Source organism: Thunnus thynnus, chromosome 17 (genome assembly GCF_963924715.1).
Source record: "Thunnus thynnus chromosome 17, fThuThy2.1, whole genome shotgun sequence".
NCBI classification, from domain to species: domain Eukaryota; kingdom Metazoa; phylum Chordata; class Actinopteri; order Scombriformes; family Scombridae; genus Thunnus; species Thunnus thynnus.
The window spans coordinates 16313704-16325479 of NC_089533.1; positions in this window are offsets into that span (position 1 = coordinate 16313704).

Consider the following 11776-nt stretch of genomic DNA (forward strand, 5'->3'; position numbering starts at 1 on the left):
AAAGCAGTGACTCAATAATGTGACAGAATAACTGAACAGCTGTTTGAATATTTTATTGAAATATCATTGCACTGAATTAATGATGAAGTCAGAGTGGAGTGTAACCCTGCCAAGGTCATGCACCATTCTTCATTTATGTTTCTTAAAAAGGAAACATACTTTGATCTTTGATGCAGATCAACAAAGCTCATTATTTTGTCCTTTTTGATCACAAAACTGCATCAAAAAACAGAGATGCAGATGTTTGCCCAGTTGGTAGCCATATCATTTATGGGACTAGCCATAATACACATGGAAGGATACATCCTCTCATCTGGGCAAGGGAATGTTGTCAACAGTGGAGAAATCCTCTGGATTGGCAGGCTTCCAGGTGGAAATGAAAAAAAATTGCCCATGCGGATTATGGGAGCTGCTACAATGTAGGACACTGTGAGCCTTCTCTTCATTTTCCTCAATGCTGTGTGTTGATGCTACTGCCAGTGTGTTGGTGGTGATGCACCAGGGGGTCCCTGTATTTTAATATAACAACAATCTGAGGCATCCAACAATGTGAAATGTGTGTGTGTGTGTGTGTGTGTGTGTGTGTGTGTGTGTGTGTGTGCGTGTGTGTGAAGTTTTTAACATAATTTATGTATCTCTAATTTCCATTGCATTGCTACTGTAACATTCACTGCACATCCTGATGTTCTCAAATGTTAAGTACAAATTAATTATTAAAGAAAACATTCCAACTTGCAGATAAATAAATGATAAATACATTAGTTTGTGTAAAACAAGCATTGTAGATTCTTTTCTGAAGTTTGAAGAAAAAAAAGACTACTGCGGAAATAAAGACAGTTGGTAATTTGTTGTTCCTCATCACATCTTTCAGTGCTCGGGTGTAAGAAGAATCAGATAAAATGTTACATCTGAAGAATTTCTGATTTTCATTTTTGCTATAACCAGACCGCTTTCGAGGATTCTCTCTTCCATCATTTTTGCTGCTAAGTTGTTGTGAAACTGCACACGAGGCCTGTGTTTGATTCCCAAACTAGTTCAACCTCTATCATATTATTAATGCAAATGTGTTGGAGAAGGAGGAGGGTGTGTGTCTGCTTGTGATGAGCAGTGACGGGAACTCAACAAAAAATTTGTGTCAGGGCTTATGACAAACACATTGCTGCTGTCACATGCAGTAATACCTTCTGTTTTAAAGCAAGACTATGTAACATCTGCTGAGCCGCAGGAACAGCGGCCTCTGCTGCCACAAATGATAATAACAGGATACTAATAGATGTTTGTACTTTCAGATATCAGCCTTATTTTACTGTTTTTACTTTCAGCCACATCAGAGCCATGTTGTTACTGTTGATGAAAATATTTCTATGAGTAGAAGCAGCTTGACGTCTGCAGCTCTTCATCTAACATCTCACTGTGGCTGTTTCTGCTTGTACTCTCCCTCTCTGCAGTATTTCTAACTTATCTGCTGGACAAATAGCTCCAAATATCTCCACCAAGTTGTGTCAACTTGTTTTTATTGAAGAATAGCACCACTAACAAAGCTGCACTAACTCAGTGATAAACACATTTCATTAGCTATAAGTTCTTCTCAATAAAAGCCTTCCGTTCATTTGTCAGTGGAAAGCTTTTAATATGAAGCAGCAGCAGCAGGAAATGGAGTTACATCCAGGTAATTACAATTTCTCACAGGTGATCACACCCGCTCAACCCGAGTTACATAGTGCAAGAACAGGCGTTCGGGGTGCAGAGTAGGAATGAAAGAGGTGCCATTCTCCCTATTACAAGTCAATGTACCATCAAAATGATTTTGAAGCTGTTATTTTAAAGTCAAATAGTTGCATAATGTTGCTTTAATTGCAACCATTCTCCCTCAGGCTTGTTGAATATTAGTAGCATAAGACAAATGATATCGCTGAAGGTGTTGCACAGCACTAATGAAATCCAACTGAAAGGGGAATTGAGCTGAAAAGCATCATCTTTGAGGGTTACAGATATCATCTGTCTCTCTGACAGTGGTATGATTCAACAGTATAAACAATGTGTGTGTGTGTGTGTGTGTGTGTGTGTGTACACACACATACACACTTCAGACCCAATACGCCAACACTTTGTTGGCGTATTGGGTCTGAAGAGTAGATTTGTTCCAGTTATTGAGTTTTCCTTCCCACTGCGGACGACTTTGAAAGGGAGATTTCTAACCGGTAAAATCCTGGGGGGTTAGTGACGAAATGATCTCAGTAGCTGCTGCACATGTAATGATAACAGTACATCACTAAAAACAAATTACCAATTCAGTGATGTTGCCTGCTTGTCAATTTATCCATAACAGCAAAACACAGGAGAGAGTGACACTGAATAATTATTTGGGGTGTAGTTTATTAAAGCTCTCCATACACTCTTCTCTCAGTGCACAAGATCATCTGGCTTTTCCAACTTTGCCCAGGGTTGTGTTGAAGTGTGTGAAAAGCCCATAATTAAAATCAAATCACACCGAATGTATTTGATTGCTAGATCTGCAGGGGGGTGGAGGAGATGGGTGTGGGGAAAGGGTAGAATTAAAGTGCCATTCTGCTCCTAGCACCCTCTCACGTGGACGAGTCCCTGTGGAGCCCCAAAGAAGGAGCGCTGTAAAGACTGTGAGAAAAACAAGTTTCAGAATTGAAACTGGAGTCCTTTGGCTCAGTAATTAAAGCCTGATGGAAGAAAAGCCTGTGCAGAAGGCGAGGCTCTCCGAGGCATTTGAAAACTGTGTTTTCTTGGATGTCACAGACTATTAGCGAGACCCACAAACCCCCTTCAGCTTGTATCACTGCCTCTATAAAATTATGCATCAGAAATGTTATATTCTGTTCCTATCTTAGGTTCTTTCTGGCAGCCTTTTTTAAATTAGGCACAGAAATACCCTCATTTTTCTGTCTCTGGTTACTCGACACAATATGTTGCCTTCTTAAAAAATACATTGTTCATTATTTTCGATCCCCATTAGTATTATTTATTCATTTTAGGTGGACAGACAGCACTCCAGATTTTCTTCAGGAGAGGAGGTTAAACATTTTTGTTCTTCCTTTTAGTTATTTATGCTCAGTGGGCCGAAGAACCTCAATGTTGGTTTCAGAGGAATGAGAATTTAAAGAAAGTGGAGGAAGAGACGTGAGGGAGGGATGAACAAATTAATCAGCACAGAGAGGAAACAGCTGCTGTACGTGACAGTTTGTAACGCCACCTCTCTGAAGATCAAAGAACCTGCGGATGGTAGATGAAGATATTCATTCATCTTTATTCTGTAAAGCAATACACAATATTTTCAAGCATGATAAAAAAAAAACCCAAATCTGACACTTCTTCATGCTCCGATTACAAAGCTCCACAGATCCACTGTCAGGATATGAGGTGCTTAACTGGCAGAGTCTATTCTTAATGTCTTGTCTAATGTCACACTTTGTTCTCTGTTTCATCAGGGGCTGAGGATATAACATATTCCCTCAGAGACCATTTACATTTGTAACAATATCGAGGATTTCTGCAGGAGAAACTTCAATAATAAATCTGGAAGATAGGCTGTAATATATAATTTTCTGCCTGGAAAGACGAGAGCTTAAATCTCTCGCTCAGTCTCTTTGATTCATGCTTTCAGGCACCTGTGCGGACTACAAATTTAACACTCGTCTGTCTGTCTTGTAACAAGCAGTAAAGCTCTGCAGCTACAAAACTCTCTAAAGGTGATCTATCATTTTCTCCAAAACATCTGTGTTCACCCGCAACAAACAGCATTGACTGTAAAACGGCAAAATGTGTGTCTCTCCCTACTTGTGTGTAACAGAATTTACAATGCAACACTTTTAGACTGTTAGTTCACCTGTCCGTATCAAGGTCATAAAAAATCTGTCATAAAAAATCCTTGAAATGGAGTTGAAAAGAACATGGAGCTATTTTTAAATTTGTCGATCTGAAGAGAAAACTGCACTGAAAAACATATAAATAGCAACAGGAAACAGCAATTTCTAACTCGTTACGGTGGAGAAAAAAAAATGAAACAAGATATTATCTGACTTGAGCAGGTGTGAAAATAAAACTCACCTCATTTCCAGCTCAGTCACTTCAGATAAGAAACACGAGTACGATAAACAAATCAGTGCTTCTTGACTGATGATTAAATACAGTTAGTCATCACTTTATTATCTGATGTTGATTCACAGGATAGACTCCCAAAGTCACCAAGTAATAAACTAGACATGTGACTCTTCATGATCCTTTTATCTTTGCGGAATCTAATCAGATATTGGTGGCTCGCCTTCCCCCAGAGGGGCTGTGGATAAATGTATTATCTAGATCATTCTATTGCTGCTAACGAAATCACCGCCAGCCGATGTTTCCTACCCAAGAGGTGAACCCACCCTCCCTTCAACCAATTCATGTATGCACACACACTTGCTGGTGTGATTAAGCCCCGCTCTTTGCTGACATTAGCAGATCATGTGACTTTCATCAGGAAAGGGATCTGGGGACATAAACCCTTTTTTTTTTTTTTTTTTTTTTTTTGTGGACATAAATCCTGCAGTCTCTATTTATAGACCCTGTGTGGCTGCTTACTATTTATGAATATGGACTTCCTGTTCCCACTGGCTGAAAATAAGCTCATCCTGCTTTGGATCAAGCAACAAACTCTCGTTTATTACTTCAGTCTTTGAACAAAAGACAGACAAGAGACTATAGTTTGATGAGACAGATGGGGGAACATGGCTGAGCATGTTCCAGTGATTGGTCAGGAGAAAAAAAAACAATAGTTTGAGCTCACTGTCTGAGCTTTTGACACCGAGGGAGAGCGCAGGATCAACAGAGTAACTGTGAGCATGAAAAATAAGCTGTGTGTCTGAGAGTAATGTGAAAGGAATCGTTATGATACAATAAGAGTGCTCGAGATCAACAGCCTTTCATTCAAGGTCAGCGTTGTCACGTTACCCATATGTTCCTCCTGCGGACGCCACGTGTCTTACAGGATGCTGGGTAGAGATGAAGCAGATGCACAAGGTCTTCGTGTGCTCTTAACAGAGGAAAAGTGGGCAGTTTATTATATACACGTGTATATACGGATGCTGTTAAAACACAGTTTAACCTTATTGGTGACTGGGTGGATAGGATTAGTCAGTGATTTGTGTGATTTGTGTGGACTCTGTAATTGTTCAAACTAAACGTTGAGCCATGCACAGATGTACAGCTAATGGGAGTTTTCTGCGTACAAGCATGCATTGCAAAATAAGACACATAAAACATAAAAACATAAAAGTGCATGAGGCAATATACTGAATCAGAGGAGAAAAATTACATATGCTACGCAATACAGTCCTTGATCATGAATAGCAGATGACACGATTAAATAATATGCAGTTACGTATTCTGTATGGAGGACAGTAAAACACTATTGATATTCACAGTCTGATGAGATTTAGTGGCAGGTTCCTTTAAGCACGCTTGGTTTGTGCCAAGGAGCCCATCGTTTACCTGAGTTACAGTGGCCATGATTGATCACAACAAGAGTTTAGACTGACTCGTTGTGCCAAAGCCTCACAAGAGTTTCAAGGTTGCTCACATCAACAGCAGTAAATTTTTGCATAATTGATAGCAGGCTTGTACTACAAGTCATATCTCACAAGGGTATGGACAACTAAAGCCATCCTTTTCCTCACTAATAGCATTTTCAGCTGCGGATGTCTTCCAGCTGGATATGAATATGGACATGTGGTTTATGAACTTAAGATGGGTGTCGTTTTATGGCTCTGACACAGATGGAATGAAAGTCAAAGATGTTAACTCTGAAATTAAGTTTAATCGCATGAATGAAGTTTGTGCCATCATGTCCCTGTAACATCTCTCATGTGCTCTCGTGGGATTTAAGGACTATAGGCACATGATTGCAGGACATTGCATGATTTCCACTGCCTTCCACAGTAACCTTTGAGGAAAGTTTCAATTCAGCTGAAAGCTTGTGTAAATATGTACCCACTCAATGGTAAGTTATACATCCATGTTTAATCAGGTGAGGAAAAATGCACAGACACGTCCACAAATATACCTTTTAAACATGCTTTACCTTCTGTGAACACAATGCACAATCGTTCCCTGCCTGATTCTTTATTCTGTCTCTGTAGGATGATGCTGCTGAGCAATGAATTAGACATCATGCATTTTGCTGCCTATGCCCTACATTATGTGCTGTATTTGCAAAAAGAGAAAAATGCAACACATCTAATGGCAGGCTGGTGATATTACATAAACAGCGCAAAGCATCTCTTGTCTGTCATGAAACAGATTTGAAGCATGCCGTAGATTCAGAGGGATTAGGAAGGTGTAATTAACCCAGATACAAACCTTGAGTATTTAGGGAAGGCATCGTGATGACAGAGACAGCAATTAGTGCATGTGCGTGTGTTTTTTTGTGTGTGTGAGGAGCCTTCAAACGCCCTGAAACAAGGTCCCTGAGCGCAGAGCTCTGTAGCTAAAATTGACAGCTCTTGTTTCATTCAGAGATTCGTGGGCGAGATGTCTCAGTGCCGCATTACGAGTGTTTGCAGCGTTGAGATGTTTGGTGTGATCAAAAGTGTCTTGGTTCCACACGGAATTCTGCATAAACACAATGATTATGGGATCAATGTTCATGTTAATGCTTTTTGCCACCAGGCAGCGAGGTGTGTTTGAAAATAGTAAACTGCGTGCGACTTTAAATGTGAATCTGCACCCTGTCTAAGGATCCAGGCAGCTGTGCAGAGAATCACACTCAGGCCCTTTTTGTCTTCTTATTTCTTGGGGTAAAGAAGTTGATTTGTGATCTGTGGCATTTTCAGAATTATACTGATTAGACCAAGAAGGTGATCATTTTTCCCCTGACTCAAAGGGGGATGTATCATTCATGGGGGTACATGGTCTGTTTGCCATTTTCTGTATTATTCATCACTAATTAGTACATTTCATCCTTGACTTTTACTGAGATTTCCACTTCTGGCTCAAAGCAGGATGACCAGTTTTGCCCAGATTCCAGTCTTAAAAATCAACAGTTCAAATTTTCAGTGGCCTCTAAAGAAAGCGTATAAAACGAGTCCTCTGCTGGGTAAAAAGACCAGTTATTGTAGATGAATGGATCACAGCTGCTCTGTTTACTGTTCGTAAATGTTTTTGTGGTGTCAGTGAAGCGTGGAGAGCTCATACATGGCGGGGGACCACAGTTTTCCCCGACACGGCTGATCCAGTGAGATGTGGCACTCGACATCTACTATGTTATTAAATTTTCACACACTGCTGACCGCAATATCATCAGGAGCTAGCACTGCACTGATGCTGTGTACCCTTGGGTGTCCGGGCCTGTTTTTGTGTATGTTTGAGCTGATGAAGTGTTGCATAATTCTATGTTGTGAAATAGTTGTTTCAGAGGTATTTTCACCTCCAGAACTGGGGTCATATTGAATGCTTTCTTAATTTATTTCACCCATTTACAAGGTCAACAAAGACCTTGGTTCTGAGAATGATTAATTATTAAATATCTGGGATTGGAAATGAGTGGAAAATAAAATGATAAAAAATGGAATGTGACTTGCAACTGCCTCTGTAACAACAATCTTCCTGTTACTTCTTACTTATTCGCTCTTTGTAAGCATGCTGTAAATCAAATCAGCCCCTGCCTTTCTCAGTATTATGTACTGAGAATACCTGAACCAGATGACTCAGCGGTTTAGAACTGCTTGATGGTGACGCAGCGGTTTCTCCTTGTAAGAATACAAAATCAGACCTTTGCTCTTCTCACTTCAGAATAAGAATTAGTTCAGAAATATGCTTCGACCCATGAGGTATCACAAAACGGACATTTCATCTGCAGCCCTTTTAAATATAAAGCTCAGATTCTGAGTGAAATCGTTTTGACCCTCTTTAAACTATTCGTTTAAAAATCTGTTCTCATATATGAAGTTTTTCTCTCAAGTATTACAAATCTCCTCCAGGCTTCTGCACAGCATCTATTCAAGTTTTATTTTAGACTGAGACTTATGTCTGCGTCAACTTGGAAAATATTTCTGGGAATAATTTGGTGCAGAGCAACGCAAAAGCTGATAACATCCCAGCTTGTGTATCCATCACAATGAGACTGTTAAAGCTCAGCTCATACTGTTTATTCTTGTTTTGTGCTACAAACACTGTAATACTGGAGAAGACTGCTCATCTAATGGATATTTTGTGGCAACTGTGTCATTTAAGCTCTTTGATAGATGTTCTTTTTCTGCTAAATTCACTATGACATTCACTATCTGTCTTACAGCTGATGCCGTTGTTCTATTAAACCATCACTTTACACAACAGGAGCCTGTTTTAACTTCCCGCTCAAGCTGTTACTTTAAAACAATGTTGTTTACAAGAAATAGCTGTCTGGCTTTAGGTCTTCAGTTTGCCTAACAGATTAAGGCTAGATTTATGATCTTACTTGGTGAGTGTAATGAGCTCCAGCGTAGTCAGGAAAAAAAAAGTCCTCTTGCACGCTGCTGGGCTCTGGTGTTGGTCAAAGATGAGTATAATGAGAAGATTTTTGTATCTTCCTTGGTTTTATTCCATCATTACACTATTTTGGGATCAGAGTGGATGACATCAATCAAAGATTTTCTACAAGAAATAATGTGCTTCTCAGAATGAGGGTTAAATCAAACACATTTGCTGAATATTCTTTTCACACAGCTACTGCTGATTAGACTTGCTAGGTTGTAGACTGCAAAATCATGTACCATTTTCAAGGACGGAAAGCAAATTCTTAAGCCGTCTCCATTGTCTACCCATCGCTTCTGTGAAGCACTGCCGGGAAAATATGGCACGTCTGAAAAGGAGGTGGCCTTGCTAGTACAGCATAAGGAGGCTGTTTTTGAATGCTTTGCTGCACTTAGCAAATCCGTCACAACGGATGGGAAGCTGTCCTTGAGAGGACACACACAACAGAGACAATGAATGAGAGGTCACAAATAGCTTGGACACACTGGCATACAGCACAGCACATGCAGAACTTGGGTAAATCATGCAGATGTAATGTCTGTCTGAATATTGCAACAGAACTATTACTCTTTATTTATTGACTTATAACACAGTACGACAAGACTGTACCATTTTAAGTACATTGTGTTATTCAAAGGCGTAGTAACATACTATACAGTGTTTCAACATATCTATTTTTTCTTTTCTCTTTCTCTTCTTTGCCTCCAGCTGGTGCTAATAACACCAATTTCTTCATAGTGGTTGACATCTTGACAGGATTTATTATTGGTCGACTCATTTACACAATCACTGATGAAGTAAAAGGGGTGATGATGAGAGATCAGGGTGTTAATAAATCTATTTCATTCAGCTCTGCTAAATAATTTACAAAATGGATTTTTTTTCCGATGGGACAGGTCAACTTTGAAACTGATCTAAACTGAAATTAAAATTGCTCTAATATTGACTCCTACAATCTTTAAGTATCATTTAAGCTTCATTCAATTGTTGTCTCATTGTCCACAGCACAGCAAAATCTAATTGAACATTATTTGGATGCTGTCTTTGAGCTTTAGTGAGCTTTACATGTAAAGCTCCTCAAATAGAAAGTATATTAGAAACATACTGTATTATTACCCCACAAGAGTACCTGAGCACACATAAGTTAGTGAAAGCTTGTCACTTTTCACTGAAATCACCTTTCAGCCTTCAGAAATGTGATGGTTATAGTTGCATGTTGCTATAACTGCATTTTGCTTTATTTAGCATGATATTCCTTTAGTATTGATTCCTGTCTGCAGGAACATAACTCAGTGGGAGGTTGTCAGAACAGCCGTGATGCAGGAGATAACAGCAAGAGAGAGAAAAATAGAAACCTACTCGCAAAGTGGCTTTGGAGACTAATTACATTGTCACCATACAGCATTTTGAGGGCTGAAAGCAGTGGCATGTGTTCAGAGGCCTGAGGGCACAATGTCATTTCACATTCAGCTTCGTTTGTAGATCCTGTAGGCAGGAATCAGTGGCTGCAGGGAGCTATCCAAAGTTTTAACATCAAATGACATTTACAAAGCAAAGGCTTGGCATACTTGCTCTCACAACTGATACTCATGATATTTGCCATTGCTTTTTGGAATTTGTTGGCCAGATGTCCACACACAACAGCAAGAGTGGGATCAATATGTGAGGTTATATTGTGTCATGTTGATCTGTGTCAACTCTCATGAAATAGCAAAGAAATATTCAAATTACTCCTTAATATTGACACATAAAAATGCTAATGAATGTGTTTCATGTACATACATGTTGATTTTGTGTTGTAAGGCTTCACTCAGTCTTGGAGAAAACCAGCTGACCATGAGGGACATCTAGTGGTAAACCATGAAACTTACCCAAATAAAACAATGTGACACTCAAAGAAGGACAAGTGGGCACTTGTCACTTTTTATGTCAGAAATACAACAATTGTTTTGCATGCTATTTGTTGGAAATAAAGATGAAAATGTTTCCAAAGCATTTATGTGAGTTTCTTTTTAATAGATGAAAATGAGCCTCATGTTGCTGTTTCTGAACTTATCTCAGTTTATCAGTGAGAAGTTGGGTATCTTATCAAAATTAGGTTATGCAGGCTTCAGTGAACTTCAATCTAGTTCAAGATTTTGAATGTAAACACACATTTATATAGTTCTACTTAAAAGATAGGGGTAAAACAAGGAAAGAATGAAGGAATAAAAGGAAAAGTTAATTTCTGCTGTCATTATGCAAACACTGTGAGCATCACATCCACTGTAGACAATTCAGATATAACTGAAAGTCACAACTTTCCAAATATCTTGTAATTGTGTGTTTTACTCATCTAAACCTTACCTCAGTTCCAACAGCACACGTAAAAGTGTGTTCAACAGGTTTGATGTGTGTTTATTGTGTGATGGATTAGTTGCCTCCAGGGAGCGCCCGTCTCCAGTATTTAGTCTATTGTCCACCTTTTGTACCTGCCTGCAGCGCTTGTCAAGTCACTCAGAAACACCCAGAACAATGCTGAAACACAGCCTTCAAAATAAAAGCGTTAAACGAGGCGTCATTTTTTGATCAGTTCCTATCAGAGCCAGATATGAAATATATATGGCCATATAGAGGTGACTGAAAGAATAGGCCTATAATAATGATAAAAGCAGCAAATAGTTGGAGGGTGTCTCATTAGTCATTTATTCAATAGGTTTTAATACTTAAACTTGCAGTGCAGAACTTTTACATCTAAACGAACGTCATTACATTCAAGCCCTTGCCAAATGAATTTACATAATCACCACCAAGTAAATCCATTGACTGTGTACAAATATGCACGTCATGACAGCTCCCCAGAAGTAAGCCAAAACATCTCGATCGCCCCCTAGTGGCTAGTTGCAGTATAAGTCCCGCCCCGTCCATGTTAGCGGCTAGGACATGAGCCAAAACTAAACAATCAAAGTATACATCAAATAAATTTTTCCCAAAGATAGTCTCTGTCATTTTAGGTTTTTCGTATCACGCAAATGTTTGTCCAGGTGCTCATTTTTCTGACAAGTTTGTTTATAATTGGTTATTTAACGATTTAAGAAGGGGTGCGACTTCATGATTGACAGCTGTGACAGCTGCCCTCAAACCTCCGTCAGGCGGCGGGACGGCGGAGGGGGCGTGTCCCGACTCTACTGCGCAAACTCTTGCTCCAAATGACGTCAAACAAGCAAGATGGCTGTTCCTGTAAAGGAGATAGTTTGGCTTCACTTGTGCATAGCGGTAT